At 39.7% G+C, this 17,409-nt stretch overlaps 1 long non-coding RNA gene across 1 annotated transcript; it reads right to left on the minus strand.

Annotated features, from left to right (window-relative positions):
* Positions 1–9,180: 9,180 nt before the first annotated feature.
* LOC128630787 (uncharacterized) lies at positions 9,181–10,699 on the minus strand. The gene is made up of 3 exons (XR_008395004.1): positions 10,456–10,699; positions 9,955–10,068; positions 9,181–9,804 (listed from the first exon to the last, which is right to left on the minus strand). It is a non-coding gene; the product is annotated as an uncharacterized LOC128630787 (long non-coding RNA).
* Positions 10,700–17,409: the final 6,710 nt, after the last annotated feature.

A 17,409-nucleotide genomic window follows, 5' to 3' on the forward strand; every position in this document is an offset into this window, starting at 1 on the left:
ACCCATCCTGTGAATTACCTATAAAATTACATTTTTACTTATGCTAAGTCTCCCTCATGTTTATTTCATGTCATTTTTATCCACAACATAACACACACACATGTCAGACTGCTGTGTACAACACATACTGTACTAATGTACAGTTAATGTCTTTATTTTTATTTTCCTAAACCTTCCAAAACATAACTTCCTAACTCTTTCTTATTAATATTATATTATTTCTTGTATGTACTGTTATTGTTAAGCACCAGTACACCAAGACAAATTCCTTGTACATGTAAACCCACTGTACTTGACAATAAATCTGATTCTGATTCCCAACAAACATCACTGTGAAAGACCGTTCAAAACTATGTCATGCACTTACAAATTTCACCAATTCAAGTAGTTTTCCACAAAAAAGTAAAACAATAAACTTTGTAAGTTGCATCATACATTATGAAAAAAGCCAGAGATCACGCATTTATGGCTGCAAAAATCAAAAAAAAAAATGGAAATCCTGTAAGGACTGATATTGAATCTTGCTACTTTTGCATTTCGTGGAATTTCAGAGTAATGAGGTCTAAAGCTGACATCCAAAATGTGTTGTTTTCAAACATGTTCTGTAATGTGTTCTCCACAGTAAGCGCCTTACTCAACACAACATTCTTTCCCACGAGTACAGGCAGGCACGTATCCATCATGGAGCTTCCGGGAAGTGTGATGATCATTCCCCAGGATACCATGACTGGTGTAGTTAAAGGCAGCAGAGTACAGCAGCACCATGTCATTGAAAGCTGGAAAGGCCTTTACCTCTACGAACAGTTTGTCACTCAGTGTGAGAAAGAGGTGGCTGCATCGACAAAGTGCACCGAGGCTGGGGTGCTAGTCAGGCATGGAGTTATGGAAACATGCTAACTTTATACCTTAACAGCGGCACACCCCTCACTCACGTACTCCAGTTTTAATCGAAGGTTCATATTTCAAATTCCTGTTGGAATCTTTCTGACCATGTTCATGTACAGTTTGTATAAGATTTAGTTCCACTTATTCCTACTGATTATTGTGAAATGTTTAACAGAGGTACAATATATTTTGAGATGTTTATATAACCTTTGAAAATAAATTGTTGGTTTTAACTTTGCTTTCTGTTTCTGTTGTAGATTTTTAGCTTATTTATTAAATGATCTGGCAGACAGAAAATGGGAGTGAGAAACTTTTGGTAGGTTTAGTATTGAGCCATAAGTTTTTAAAAAAAAATGTTTCAGTGGCACGAAGCTCAGTAGAATTTTCTGCCATAAGTTTAATTTCCCCAAAGTTCTATGATTTTGCTGTAGCAGTGACATTGATTTGGGACATCCATCCATCCAGCCTTCCATTTTCTGTACCGCGTATCCTACACAGGGTCGTGGGGGAGCGTGGAGCCTATCCCAGGGGACTTGGGGCACAAGACAGGGGACAGCCCCGGATAGGGTGCCAGTGCTATGATAGTTGTTATTATTATTATTATTATTATTATTATTATTATTATTATTATTATTATTATTATTATTATGAGGATCCCGTTGTGTGCTGGAGAGGCTTTTCCAGCCTGTCTCTCTACCACACCTTAAAGCATCTTAACATCACAGGACAACAAATGAAAAGAACTATCAGGAACACCACAGAGGCTGCTGAGAGAGCTTCAAGAAGGCTCTGGAGGGTGATCAGCAATTTGGACACAGGCCAGGTCCAGGGAGTCTTAGGATTAAAGACCCGAAACACCCAGTGGCTCCAGGTTCCATCACTAATGTGTCCAAGAGCACATTGCAAGATGTATGAAAAAAACATGATAATATCAATAATAAAATTAATTCATTAATTCCATACAAATCAGAAAAGTTGACTGGACTAGAAAAAACATATTGGAAAATATTGGAGTTGAAATAAAATAACATCAATATTCATTCTTTCATTTCTCCAGTATACTGTGTTCGACAGCTAAAATAATAACTTTGTCAAGTAACGAAGAGGAAACATTAGCATTGTCTGTACACCAAAAAAAGAGAACCTCTATGTTATGTTAGTATCAGGGTACTGGTATTGCACCTCCCCATAGTCCACCTCCTCTGTATTAAAGGTCATTTTAGATAGCAACTATAGAAAATATAGTAGTTTAAAAAAACAACACCCTACTACACACTCGTCTCCTCATGCTGCAAGTGCACACTGGTTTTGGCCTAGTAGGGCGAGTAAGGGAAATTGAACACAGGTTATTGGGAAAAAATAAAATGTAAAGCAAGGCAATGCTCCTAAGCATACCTCCAAAGTTGTAACAAAATGGCTTAAAGACAACAAAGTAAATCTACTCAAGTGGCCATCAAAAACACCCTGACCTGACTCCCAAAGAAAATTTGTGGACTGAAGTGAAAAAGCATGTCTGAGCAATGAGGCCGTCAAAACAGTTCTGTCCGGAGGAATGAGCACAAATTACAGCAAATCATGAGCAGCTTGTGGAAGGCTACCCCAATGAACAGGCAATACCACTAAACACTAACAAAGTGTATGTAATTACTGTAAACATTAAGCATAAGGGTTAATAATCTGTTATGTACATATGTTTATAGTTGAATCATTTTCAGACATGGGTTGGTAATTCTAGACAACATGGTTCAGGTTAATTGGGAAAGACTGGGAATACAGTAAGTGAAGAAAGGAAAAGTGAAGGGATTTACAGGAAGAGATACATAAAACACCTCACACCTATGGTTAAATGATGGGTTGGTGGTTAAATGATGGACTGATGGATTTTATCTGTATTAAATGGTGTTTTTATGAAACATCATAATAAGCAGGGGAATGAGGTAGACTGGGAAAAGACTGGGACTAGACTGGGAGCCAGGGAAAAGTGAGTGGTAAGGATCTACACCTGTGCAGGATTTTGTAACAGGTGTTCTGTGTTTCAATGAGCAGGATAAAACAGACACATGAGAGGAAGAGGACAGTCGTGTGTCTAGATATTTGAATTAGACATTACAGATCTTACTCACTCTACACTCTGTATCAGCGCGTCTACACCACGCGTGATCGCAACGCGGCCTCGTTACTAACACATCACTTCCGTTATAATAAACAACAGAATTTACACTGCAAGTGTGCCAATACAGTAATGAATGACAACAGTAAGCATTTTTGTTGGGAGGTCACACCTCCATAATTTTGCGATCGTCAGTGTGCTGCAGCCCTCTGATAGGCATTTTACAATTTCTGACCTTTTTTTTTTGGCCCATTTTCCTGAATTGGAGAAGCTAATAATTATGCAAACCTTATATAGGATGTTAGTCACTTTAAGGTGTAGTGTTTATATGTGGTGTTCTCCCAACAGGTTATTTTGTAGACCTTGAATTTGTTTGATAACGAGCTTTGCTTTCATTGGTTGGCTTAAAGGAGGGCGGGATCACGAGTACTCTACTTTTTTCCCCTTCTTCGCACTCTTTTTGATTATACTGTTCTATCTGCCTTTCATGCACAAGTATGTCCCTGTACTATTAAGGGGAAAAAGTGCATGTGCAAGGTGATGTACTACAAATATAATCTAGAATATAAACTTACACACATTTTTAACCAGACAACACCACAGGCTGTCAAAATGGCTGACGTGGCCAGTTTTATCCATGTTGGGCAGAAGGATAGACTGTTATCGTAACCATAGTGCAAAGTGTGAATGAGCGAGCAAAAAAACACTGATAAGACCGATTTGAAAACTTTCCAGGCTGATATTCTAACGAGCACGCTTGACCTTTGTTGATGTGAAACTCTCAGCCTGCTATGGTACTATTTGATGATATCTTTTCATGTGACAACACTGAAGAAATGATACTGTGCTACAATGTAAAGTGTACAGCTTGTGGAACAGTGTAAATTTGCTGTCCCCTCAAAATAACTCAACACACAGCCATTAATGTCTAAACCGCTGGCAACAAAAGTGAGTACACCCCTAAGTGAAAATGTCATTTTACAGTTCAACAAACTCTCCTCCAGCCCCCCAGTGCTGAGCCGCCCACAGAAGACAACGTGGTGTAACCTGTGATACATCTCCCAGCCTGAAGAGGGAGCACTGCTCAACGCATACATGCTCTCAGTGGGGGGAGGGGAGGGACATCTGCTTTGTGACTAAGTCAAACTTTCTGTGAATATTTAACTGTTTGTCCTCATTCTCACTAATACGACTGTTTACAATATTATTCCTATGAAGTTGGAAACTGTGCAGAGGTTTAATGTGTTTCTAACTGAAAGTACAAACTCTGAGACAAACTATTCATGCATTAGTGCTGCTCCAGCTTTTTAGTGTCCATCACACTTTTGTGTGAAAGCATCGCTGTGTGCACCATTAATCCAGAGTCTGTGATTAGATTATCCACATCATGTTCAAATAAATATTTCTATAGTAAACACTTTAGAGCGGGGAAGCCTTACTGTGGTCCTGTAAGACTACAGTCCAGTACAGTTTGGGAATTTTCCTGAATCACACCCGATTTAAGTCCTCGGGTCATTAGGTAGGAGTGTTAGATGAGAAATCATCACACTGTGCATGATCACAGGAATTCAGGACCAGAGCCAGGCTCCCCTGATTTATAAATTAATTGTTGATGACCTTAAAGTAATTCCCAGTGAAGATTTATCATCTTTTTACAAGCATCCTTTTCACATTTAAGAAAAATAGAAATCGCAGTGATTTGTACATTTGTGCTCTGCATTTCTTTCAGAGACGTGGGACTGAATTGTCGTGTATATAGGCAGTTTTTTTGTGCTCTGAAATTGACCGGACTTTTGAGAAGATAGCTGGTCATGGTTTAATTCACTTTTAAAAAGGGACTGACAATATGAAGTGAGCGTACGTGTATAAAAAGGTGGTTGCGTTGAAGAAACCTTGTTGACCAATCTTTGCTCTGTCTGTGTGTGTGTGTGTTTACTGGTACAACAGTGGTAGTAGATTTTCAGAGCCGAGCTTACAGTAACGAAGACGCTCAAGTGTACTTGTTTGGAAGATGTAGAAACTCAAGTCTTACATGTTAGCACAAACATGTCTTTTTCCTTTATTAGGGAATTTGTGATTTTGGACATTTTTGAAAGATATCATGCCTGTGAAATGTGCTTTGCGTGTTATTCATGTTCAACTGGTTGTATCGGTGTATCTTTATATACACGTGTAGCAGTGCAGCTACAGTACAATAGATTTCGTTAGCAGTCATATCAATGGTCATATGAAGTGTTTGGGCTTAGATTTGTGTCTTTTTGAATCATTTACACTCTATGGCACCTTTTTACGGTCTTGCTGTATGGGCTGTGTTCCAATTGATCCGTGTTTGATCATTTCCTCTCTTCGCTCAAACATTGTGTTTGAGAAGGCCTTCTTAGTTGAATGGTTGTTTTCCTCAGCTCTGGATTTAGCTGTAGGGCCCAGAGGTTTTTGGAGTTTGAAGAGGAGGCAATAAAAGATTTGGAACACAGCCCTGTTTTCCTTTCCGGGGTTCCCCGGCGTTTTTCCGTCACCCGTCACCTCCTAGCCGAGCTCAATTCTGCTGCAGTTTTTTAGCCACAAGCTGCTGGTGCTTGACTTCTGAGGCCTTATCCTGTTAAGCGGCCGCACTATGGCAAAAAGGAGAGTTCAGTATGCTGACTGTATGAGCTTCAGTTGAATGTGTATGTGGTCGAACTCTTGGTAGGACTGTCCAGTATATTACAGACGAACACAGACGAAAACATCCACAATGCCTCTACTAAATATTGTTGAATGTCCGCTCGTATGCAACTCTCCAACAGTGTCACGTCCTATCGAGAGTTTCAGTCGATGTTTATAATCTAACCCAATGAGATTTTTTTACTCTGGTGTAATTTTCTTGACCACTTTAACGCAGCATCTCTGGTGTTACTTTTGTCAAAAATGTAGAACACCAGAGACGAGGCAATGACGACGTGATCTCATTCCTTCGTGTGTTTTTGCCTCAGATTCTGGCGACTGTTCAGACTCGGTTTGCAGCGAAATTTCAAATTCACAAATGCCTTGAACAACGTACATTTTCAACAATCCGTTTAAATCGACTGGTCCATTTCCGCTGCACGGTGGATTTGAAGGATGCACTGTGATCAGTGTGGCGACGTCTGGGAATCGAGTTTCTGAAAAGGCCACGAGTTGGAGGGTACATTTAGTTTCTAAGGACATCTGGGCTCTTGGTGTCTTTTGGATAGGAACTGCAAAACTTTTTCTATAAGGGTGAAAACAGATGCATGCTTAGATTCTTCAGCTGTAGACAGTTTATCTTGCTTACTGCATTGACGTATGAAGTTTGGACGGGTTCTGTAGAAAGAGATTAACATGAAAGGAGAAAATAAAATAAAAACAAGACTGAAAGTGACTTTGTCTTGGATTGTTTTATTCATTTTTTTCCATTGGGATGTCAGAAGCTTCTTCAACTTGGCCACAAGTCTAACAAAGTCAGGTACATTGTCAAGTATTGCCCCAAAATACCTCTATGGTAGATAGATGTGCTCACTGATCACTTGTACATGTGCTCATTCATACAATTATCCAATCAGCCAATCATATGGCAACACCACAGTGTACAACATCAAGCAGGATCAGATGAAGAGCTTCAGTCAATATTCACATCAAACACCAGAATGTAATCCAGTTATTTTATCCGTGGCATGGTTGTAGATTCTAAATGGTCTGGTTTGAGTATTCCAGAAACTGCGGCTCTCCTAGGATTTCCACACACACATACTTGTGTGAAAAACATCAGGTAAGTGGCAGTTCTCGGGGTGTTGTTGACGAAAGGAGAATGGCCAGACTGGGTCAAGTTAATAGGACGGCCATGGTAACATCAAATAACCTCTCTTTACATACATGGTGAGCAGAAAAGCATCTCAGGATGCACAGCATGCCAAACCTTGAGAACAGTAGAAAACCTCATTGGATTCCACCCGTGTCACCCAATAACAGCAATGTGAGACTACACAGACTGGAAAAAGAGCCAGTTATTCGAGTCTTCAATAGTCCCGTTTCGGTGACCCATTTCGGTAACATCCCATTTCGGTAACATCAACACAACGTCCCCGTACGTTGTGCTGATGTTACATGCTTTCAAAAAAAGAAATGAAAAGTTTTTCAGTGTTCATTAAATCACATATTCCATCGATCTTACACAGGGTCACCCTGGAGTCTATCTCAGGGGACTCGGGGCACAAGGCGGGGCCACCGTGGATGAGGTGTAAGCCCATCATACACCTATTCACACACCGGACAATTTACAACGCATGTCTTTGGACTAGGGGAGGACACCTGAGTACAACCTGGGGGTGTGAAGCAAAGAAGCTAACTACAAAGCCACTGCACCGACCTTGATACTCCAAAAACTGTATTTTTATTACAGCCTCTCTTTAAACTTGATTTTGCCCATTTTCTAAAATGTAAAAGCGTAAATACAGAAACGTTTACAGGATTATAAAGGATTATTGACTGGTTTAACTGCAGTTAATATTTTTGCAGTCTTCTTTGAGGGTTACACATTTGGCTCCCTTAAACAGTACGAATCTCCCCATGCTCTTCAGCAAAAAACTAAACAAATAAACCAAAATAAAAACACCTTTATCCAGCACAACACGTGAAGAAACCAGTAACTTCCGGGTCATAGTCAATCGAAAAAAATGAATAAAATGTTCAAATGAAACCTGGGCATTTGACCCGTTTTCTAATCGCTTATTTTTAACTTGAGCGTGAGATTGAAAGAACGGAAAACGACTTTTTTTTTTCTCTCTGTTTCGTTTTGGATCTGTAAATGAATAATAAAATAACAAGCCATTTTTCCATTTTCGGATAAGTGGACAATTGAATATGAAAAGAACGAATGATATGATACACGGATTATATTAATTCAATGGTGTCGAAATTTCATTTCCAAATTCAATGGATTTTCACATTCAGATCTTTGTCTCTGTTTTGCTTCCCTATCAGTAACGACACTTTTCATTACCAGTTTGATTTATTCAAACGATACCGGTGAAAAGTCCACGAGGCAGGAAAGGCCGTACAACTCAACATTTTAACACCTTCATACAAAAACATGACAAATTGACCGTTTATTCAGTGCTTCCATATATTAGCAAGGTGAAAGGCAGGTCTGTGAGAAATGAATAATACTGACATAACTATCACGCTTCAGTGTGATGACAGAGCGGACATAAAATGGAAAGTAACTAATAAAATACAAAAATAGATGGATGATTCACTTTGGGGGGAAAAACAAACAAAAACCTTCAAGTAGCTAAAAACTGTATTGAAATGTTAAAAGATGAAAGGGAGTTGGCACAGAGGAGCAAATGAGGCCACAGGGAAAGATGAACATGACGTGTAAGGACAAATATATGAATACTTCTCTTTTTTACATATTTACAGGTCAAATACTAGATCGTAAATACTATGAGTTCATGCTGCAGACATGCTGACTATCATTCCAAGATCCATTTTTAAGTATTAAGGATTTTTAAAATGTGACACTAGGTTACTTCTCTATAGTTAAAAAAAAATGTAAACAGGAATGTGTGTGTGTGTGTGTGTGTGTGTGTGTGTGTGTGTGTGTGTGTGTGTGTGTGCCCGCTTCATACTCATCCACTCCCTACTTGTGCCTGAGTGTATTCATTGAGTAAAGGCAGTGTATGCTCTTAAATGTATGTATGTGTGTGTGTGTGCGCGTGTGTATTTAGACAGCAGTGTGAAGTGGTGTGCCACTATGTGAGGAGGGAGAAGTATGCTCTGAGGATGAGGAGATGGAGCAGGATGACGTGGCCTCTCTCTGGAGCTCCTCCACGTTCTTCACGCAAAAACAATAACTCTCTCAAATTCTGATGGAGCAGCATCTACATAAGAATCAACAAAGCACACAAACATCAGTTTCGTTTTGGGACACAGATTTTCTAAACCATTCCATTCGCTTTCTATTTATTTATGTATCATTATTAAAAGATCAATCATCAAGCCGGTGTAACCTTAATCTTTATTGCTAGCTGCTCCTGAAGTGTTTGGAAATCGTTTCAGCCACGTCATGTTCACTCACGGTCCACTTTATTAGGAACACCTGTACGTTCACGTAGTTTTCTAACCAGCCAATCATGAAATATACAGGAATATAGAGGAATCACAAGAAAACTCCATTTCAACACATTTAAAAAAAATAATCTCACAATGCTGGATTTGAGTTTGTAATGCAGTGAGCACAACCAAGGAGTGCATTTTAAAAAGAAAACTACAATGTTGTTGAAGACTGAAACCTGTACCTACAAACTAGAACTGAAAATGGAACCACTGAAGAGTCAACAGTGTCAGAGATCCTCGTGTGTCCAGTTCCACTGTGTACGGCACTTTTTATGCTTACCGACCCATTACTCCAGCTTTTGTGTTTTTTTAGCTGTGTGCTGATACAAATGGATTAGTTTTTTTAAACCAAACTTGGTGTTAAAACCCAGAAACATCTAGTAATAAAAAGTGACATTCATCATGTGTCTGAAGTGACACTGTTCAGTTATACAAGTAACTGGGTATTTTGGTATATATTGGAAGCACTATTTTTGAGCATTTCCCCAGAATTTCATAGAGTGTGGTTTGCAGTATAAGCACCTGAGGTCTCATGCGTGGGTTCCAGCGCACATAATAACCCACCCAGAGCTCCAGATGTGTGAGACTGGCCGGTGGATACAGCACCTGGTTTTTACAGTCCACATAGAACGGGTTAGTGAAGTCCTCCGGCTGACTTAATGTAGGACCGCAGTGACCGTTTTACCCTGTACTTCCTAAAAACAAAAGAGAGGAGAGAGAGAGAGAGAGAGAGACAGAGAGACAGAGAGACAAGTCATGATACACTTAGACAAATTCATTTCCATTCAGAAAAATCAGACAGGCTGGAAAGCCTCCGCCCATTAGTAGAGAAATGTGGAGCGTACCTTTTCCATTCTCTCCTGCTCACTGCTGTAGAGGAATGTACCAAACAGGCAGCTGTAGGGGCGCTCCAGGATGGGGATGAGAAAAAGCTCTTTGAACTCAGAAGCAGAAGGAAACTGAAAAAAAGAACACAAACACTGGGTTTAACAGTGTATAGTAAGATGCTTAAATGTGGATCTGCACAATAACGCCTGAACAGATAATCAGTCTTTTGTTCAGTACGAAAATTATATTTAATTCTTACAATTAGAGTCCTCTTCAAAAGTATTGGAACATCAAGGCCAATTCACTTGCTTTTGCTATGTACTGAAGACATTTGGGTTTGAGATAAAAGACAAATATGAGACGATAGATCAGAATTTCAGCTTTCATTTCCTCATATTTACATCTAGACGTGTTACACAGCTTAAAATATGGCAGCTTTTTTGAAGCCATCCTATTCATTAACTGTTCAAAAATACTGGAACGAGTGACTGATGGTTTTTCTTGCTGGCCAGGTGTACCTTGTTAAATGGACTTTAAAGAATGAATAGCTCTGAATGTCTTCTCTTGGTTTGAGCCCTGGGTTTCACCTGTGGAGACAGCATTTGTTGTTAAAAAGAATAAACCGACATGGAGACCAGAGAGCTGTCTATGGGAGAAAAGCAAGCCATTTTGAAGCTGCGAAAAGAGGAAAAACCGGTCTGAGCCATTGCACAAACATGGGGCATAGCCAAAGAACAATTTGGAACAGGGCTCCAGGCAAAAAAAAATAATGTAGGAACCGTTGGCTCCTAAACCCAAAATATTTTGGCGCCAAATCAAATTTTCAGGATCCAAAATATAGTGATGTCATATGACATATGATGATATCATTGTTAAATGGCTACCTCATGCTGCCTTTTCTTTCCCCTCTGTACTGTCTGCCTTTGTTTACTCTGCCTCCCATAGTTTACACAATGTATTCTTTACATACACAATATGTGTAATGTTCAGTACATCATATTGAATCATATTACCGTAAATACTTAAATGTCCAGTCATTTGATTATTTTTTTTCACTTTCTTACTCTACTATGTACAATTAGTTGTTTCCTGCTTATTCAGGCTCAGAGTCATATAGGCTGCATTGAATTTTATTTTCAAATCCCTCATCTCTTTCTCAGCGACTTTATCACTAGCACGTTGCACTGCTTTCACGATTGGGGTGGCACGAGGGGCAGACCTAGCAATGACACAATCCCTGGCGTTCTTATATTTTTTAATGTCAGCATGCTTCTTTACGGTTTCTTTTTTAAAATGACTCGAACTGGTAATGAACTCTGTTTTACCAGCAATATCTTGTCCTGCTTTAGCACAAATGGTGCAGTACATTTTCCCTTTGTCATAACGTAACCAGGCGAACTCTTGTAGCCAAGCTGATTTAAACTGTCTTATCGGGATGAGAGCCGCAGGGATGGGAGAAGACTCGCTGTGCTTGGCTGTCATCATCTATAAAAGATTGCACACCGATTGAAACGGGCTGGGATGACTCAAATGTCACTTGAGAACTTTCACTGGTCGAGTTGGTCTCAACATCGTGGGCATCTGATGTAGAGGAGGCAGGGTTTGGACAGGCAGGGGATGAGGAAAAGTCTGATATTTTTCTTTTCAGCTGGCTAACATTAGTTAACTACGCAGTTAGCTAGCCTACATATAAGAGATACAGTCAAATTCCAATGAACCAAACCACATCAAACTAAATTAAACACCTTTAATAAAGTTCACTTCCAACTTTTTAACCCGATAAACGCAACATTAGACCTGTTTCTGTTCATCTGTGGAAACCATACAGGAGTGCAGGCGCTAGGGCAGGTACACGCATGCGCAAGAGGGGATGTGAGTTCAGTAGCCTAACAACAAGACGTATAGTCATAGCGACCATTTTAGTCGCCATCTGGAGCCCTGTGGAATGTCCTGGAAAAGAGAGTTAGTTAATTATGATCTCTTACTTTATAACATTAAAATAAAACAATAGTTCCCTCACAAACCTCTCTTATCCCCCCCCCCCCCCCCCCCTAACTCTTGAAATTAATAAGACTTGCAATGTTACTGAGAAACTGGAAAGTGCAATGTCCTCTCTGCCGTGACACTGGAGACTACTTCCATAAAACTTCCATAAATAGATAACTTATAAATCTTAACTAGATCACAATGATCATACGTTTTTTTCTTTAAGTAACATGTTTATAATATGTTTACGATTGAACTTAGACTATGTATTGTGTACGCCATACTAGACCCTGTCAATGAGCTGTTACTATAGAAACGAGAACGAGCACATCACTATAAAGCTGTAATTTCCCTTGCAGCTGGAATCAGAATCTTGCTGTTCCAGAAATGTCTCCAACGCCTTCTGACCAATCAGATTGGAGAATTCAACAGTGTTGTGGTGTAAAGCATCAGTAGCTGACCTGTCTCTTCATCTGCCACACATAGTCGATGAACAAAGAGAGGGGATCGTTCCGAGTTGGCGTGATTCTCATCCCCAAGGCCGAAACATTGGTTTGATGTTGTTGTGCATGCGGAGATGCTTTTCTGCTAACCACGGTTATAAAGAGCGATTATATGAGTTACTACAGTATATCCTTCCTGGCAGCTCTGAACCAATCTGGTCACATATATATATGTGTGTGTCTGTGTGTGTGTGTGTGTGTGTGTGTGTGTGTGTGTGTGTGTGTGTGTGTGTGTGTGTGTGTGTGTGTGTGTGTGTATATGTTTACCCTGATATACTCCAGCCAGTGAGAGTGGCATCTGTGTCAGAGTACCAGTGAAGTTCTTCTGTGGTGGGGTAGACTGACACAATTTACCCCATTTAAATGCATTTTGGAAATTGTTCCACATGGCCTTAAAGTGTGAATATTCACTGTATGCCAAATAAGTATACAATTATAAAAGATGATGCATCAGGTACAAAGTATCAGAACATCCCACAGATGCTCAATTGCTCAAAGAATTTGGTGGCAGTCAACACCTTGAACTCCGTCATCTTCCTCAAACCATTCCTGAACCATTTTTTGTAGTGTGTCAGGGAACATTATTCGGCTGAAGGAGACCACTGCCATTAGGGAATTTTGTTGCCATGAAGAGGTGTACATGGTCTGCAACAGTGTTGGGTAGGTGGTACGTGTCAAAGTATATTAACATCCACACAAAAGCCAGGACCCGAGGTTTCCCAGCAGAACATTGCCCAGAACATCACACTGCCTCTGCTAGCTTTTGCTCCCCAGTCGCATCAGTGAGCCTTGGGTGCCCTTGACCCTGTCACCAGTTCACCAGTTGTCCTTCCATGGGCCACTTTTGGTAGGTGCAAGACCTGCCGTTTTGGCAATGCTCAGACCCAGTTATCTAGACGTCACAGTTTGGCCCTTTTCAAAGTTGCTCAGATCCTTACACTTGCCCATTTTTCCCCAACCGTTCGCTTGGTGCCTGATATACCCCACCCCTTCACTGGTGCTGTTGTAACGAGATAATCAGTGTTCTTCACTTCACCTGTCAGTGGTTTTACTGTTGTAGCTGATCGGTGTATAGTTGCATTTAATGTTGTAGAATGAAAACACATTCCTGTTCTCACTTGTGTTAGCATGTTGTAACAGCTGTTCTTCCCTTACCTATTGTGTGGTGTGTTTGTTTATTTGTTTTTATTTATTTATTTTATTTAAAAAAACAAAACTTTTTATATATATATATATAAAACAAAGCAAAAACGCTGCTTTTCATGTTACCGATAGGGCCACAGAAATGTCCTCTGTGCTGATGTCTTGGCTGTATCTGAAAACTTATAGCTTTACCCCTGACTTTTACTGTGTTGAGACTGGAAATTCCTTTCAGAAATGCTCCATTAATGTCTCCTAACATAAACCCACTAGGACTAAGATGATTTATGTATTGTAGCACCAAACAAAGGTTTCAGTCACTTTTCTGTCTGTAGATTGTCCATCACTGTGTATGGGGCCATAGTCTTGTGTCCTTTATTCATCTCCGTAAACAGTCATCATATTAACCTGTTGGCTGGTGTTTATCAGACAGGAGCCTGTGGTTTCCTACTCTGAACGCTGTTCGAGCCATGTCGACTTCAGGAGGCCCCACTCCACCCTTCACCACCCTGTCAGTCACCCACCCAGCCAATCACATCACTCCTGTAGAGCTGCACCGACCAGAGAAACACAACACCATGAACAAGGCCTACTGGAGGTATGTTTTTCCATCAAATAAAGGACATAACTACTGGGTTTTCCAAAAGTCTCCATACATAAGGGACCATGTCTGCCAGTACCAGGTCGGTTGTGCCTTCGTCAGTGGACGTGCACTTCTCGGTTGGTCTGCAACACTTGCAGTCTTTTTGAATTTGTTAATAAGTTTGGAAACTGTGTTGTATGTTTGCTGTGTTTGCCATGTTTCCTGTTAGTCCATCGCAATCTTGCCACAGCTTCCTGATCCAGGCATGAGAATGATTTCAATACGTTCTTCTCTTGTCAAAAGCGTTCTTAAAGGCTATCTGGGGGGGGGGGGGGTGAAAGTATGAAAAAAATATGTTTTTGGAAGACATTTAGGTAAAAAAAAAAGTGTTAATTTGTATAATTCTGCTTTGTTGCATTGGACGTCTTTGTTTTGTTATATAAGGTGTTGGCTTTATACTCCGTTATTGGCAACTTTGCATAATAACATGATTAGTGCTTTTTTCCCCTACAGTGAAATGATCGAATGCTTTAATCAGATTGCTGAAGACTCAGAGTGCCGTGTGTTCTCAGGTGCAGGGAAAATCTTCACTGCAGGTACAGCAGTATGTCTTTTTTTTTCCCAGAATTGGAAATATGCTTTAATTTTTATGTGGGTTTGCAGTGCTTTTACTCTCACAGCTGTTCATTATTATAATAAGCAATGGCTCCATGTGCTATAACCACAACACTAAGTGAAGTTCATTTAACAAGCATCCTTATTCTTTCCTAGTGCAGAATGTATTAAACTTCAAGTTTAGTAGTTAATAGTCTTTCTAATTAGGGATGTGCCCGGTATTCGAATACACATTTAACCTTTTGAGGTGCCATTAGTTAAGTCAAGTGGGTTTTTATTGTCATTCCTCTATATAGCTTGTATACACTGGAACAAAGTGACATTCCTTCCGGACCATGATGCAACGCAGTTGTGTATTTGCACTTCATGTAGTCTTGCGTACTGTTCTGTGTGAGACGAGTGCAACACAATAAAAACACAAAACAGCAAATACACAGGACAGTAGATACACAGGACATGGACTGTACACTGTAAGCTACTGTGTAATGTAGCAGCACATGTATTGCAGCAATACTGGCAGCAGAAATAGTTCTCTAGTATAAAGTGACTGATGCAGCTATGTAGTCTTACTGGGTTATTGCGGTGTGCAGTGGTATGAGTCTTACTGGGTGAGGTGTTTGACTAGCCCAGGTGAGCCCTGTAATCTGACTGTCCCAGGGAAGAAACTGTTGCAGAGTCTGCTGGTGGTGGCACCGATGCTCCTGTACCTTCTGCCAAATGGCAGGAGGGTGAATAGTCTGAAAGGGGTCGTCCACAATACTGGTGGCCTTGTGGATGCACCGGTAGTTGAAGGAGGTGTGTGGTGGGTAGAGAGACCCGATGATCTTTCCAGCTGTCCTCACAATTCGCTGTAGAGTCTTGCGGTTGGAGGCGGTGCAGTTCCCGTACTACACCGTGAGACAGCTGGTCAGGACGCTCTCGATTGTCCCACTGTCGAAGGAGCATATTATTCGAATATTCAGGTGTCTGGGTATTGATTGTACCCTTTATTGGCATGAAGTCAATGAGAAAATCTGGTCAGGTCTAGCAGAACAGTTACCCCAGACATTGTGTAAGTTATAGGTGTTCATTATTTATCATGATGATTAATTGATTTTAGTGACAACATTTTTTATTGCACTTTCACATTTATTAAGTTCTCTCATGCCACAATATAACACACAAGTAGGCATGAGAACTTGAGCTGGTCAATTATGACAGAATTTAGGAACATAGTGTGAGTCATGACACATTAATTTACCTTCTGATAAACTAAATCTAATATTTTCAGTTCATTTTACAGACTGTATGCACAAAACAACCGTTAACCTGTTCCACCTTGTAAACAAATAAAATACACCTCAATGTTCAGTGTTTGAAGTCTGCTCCTCTTAAATATATTTAAAGCTGCACTATTAGACATTTCCACTGTCATGGTTCTGGGCTGGAGTCAGTTCTCGAACCGCTCTGTGTGTATTGTGTAGATATCTGAATAATCTCATATAGGATGTGATTGGGTGAGTTCATTTACCCAGTCAGATGCAAAGCGCTTTAGTTTAATGGTGTTCATTACTTGATGCTCCGATCAGGATTTTTACAGATGATACTGATCCAGATAGCAATCTTTTTTATTTAAACTTTAATCAGGAAGTCTATCATAAACAGTTAAATGTAATCTCTCCTGCTCATGGTCACTGTTAACTGAATAAAATAATAGCAATGAGAAATACTGTTGGTTAATTGATAAATATACAGCATAAAATATTTATTTTAAAATATCTTGAACAATAAAGAGGCCTAATTAAGAGTAGACTAACACAAAAATGATCCATATTGGGAAAAAGGCTAATAGCTTTCTAAGGAAGTAGTGATCTAAGGTTAAGGTCAAATTGATATTAAATGCAACCCATAGTAATTAAACATTATTTCATTTCTCATTTTATTTATATTTTATGAAGGTATTATAATATCTATTTTTTTTTATATATTAAATGATTTATTTATAACTAAGCACATTTTCTGTCTTTATATTTTAGTAGTTTTATTTTTGTTTCAGTTTTAGATCGGTTCCCCAGTACAGTGTCCATGTCTGCTGATAATATTGTGTTTTGGGGGGATAAATCAAAACATGGAAACTGGAGTTGACTTTTCTAGTGATATCTGGCAACCGTGAGTTTAAATGGAGTGAATTAGAGTTAGTGAAGGAGAGCTGCACTGTACTGTATGTTTACAGACTGAACAGTTGCTACTCTTGATTGTGATTGGTGAGGAATTATTTAATAAAGAAGTCTGAATTAAACCCACCTTGTAACGTTATTATTAATTTACTCCGCCTGAAGCCGCTGTGTCTACACGAGCAGGTGAAAGTTCAGGTCATTTTGCGGGATCAATAAAAGATGGCGGTTGTGAGATTGGAGAGTTGAGAGAAGCAGATGATGTAGAGTCACTTCATCATAATGGCTTCTTTGCAGTATTTCCACACTTGTACAGTGGACTGAGGAGATGAAAAGCAGTGTGAAAGGAACTCTTGCGCGGTGTAGATGTATTTTGGACTTCCTGTAGTTTTAATTCCGATTGTATTATACAACTCCGAACAGGTCACTTGCACCGGTGTGAATAAATATTTATTCACAGTCGCACAAAGTACTTTTCAGTCACAGATGCGA

This window comes from Ictalurus punctatus, unplaced genomic scaffold (assembly GCF_001660625.3).
Source record: "Ictalurus punctatus breed USDA103 unplaced genomic scaffold, Coco_2.0 Super-Scaffold_100060, whole genome shotgun sequence".
Taxonomy (NCBI): domain Eukaryota; kingdom Metazoa; phylum Chordata; class Actinopteri; order Siluriformes; family Ictaluridae; genus Ictalurus; species Ictalurus punctatus.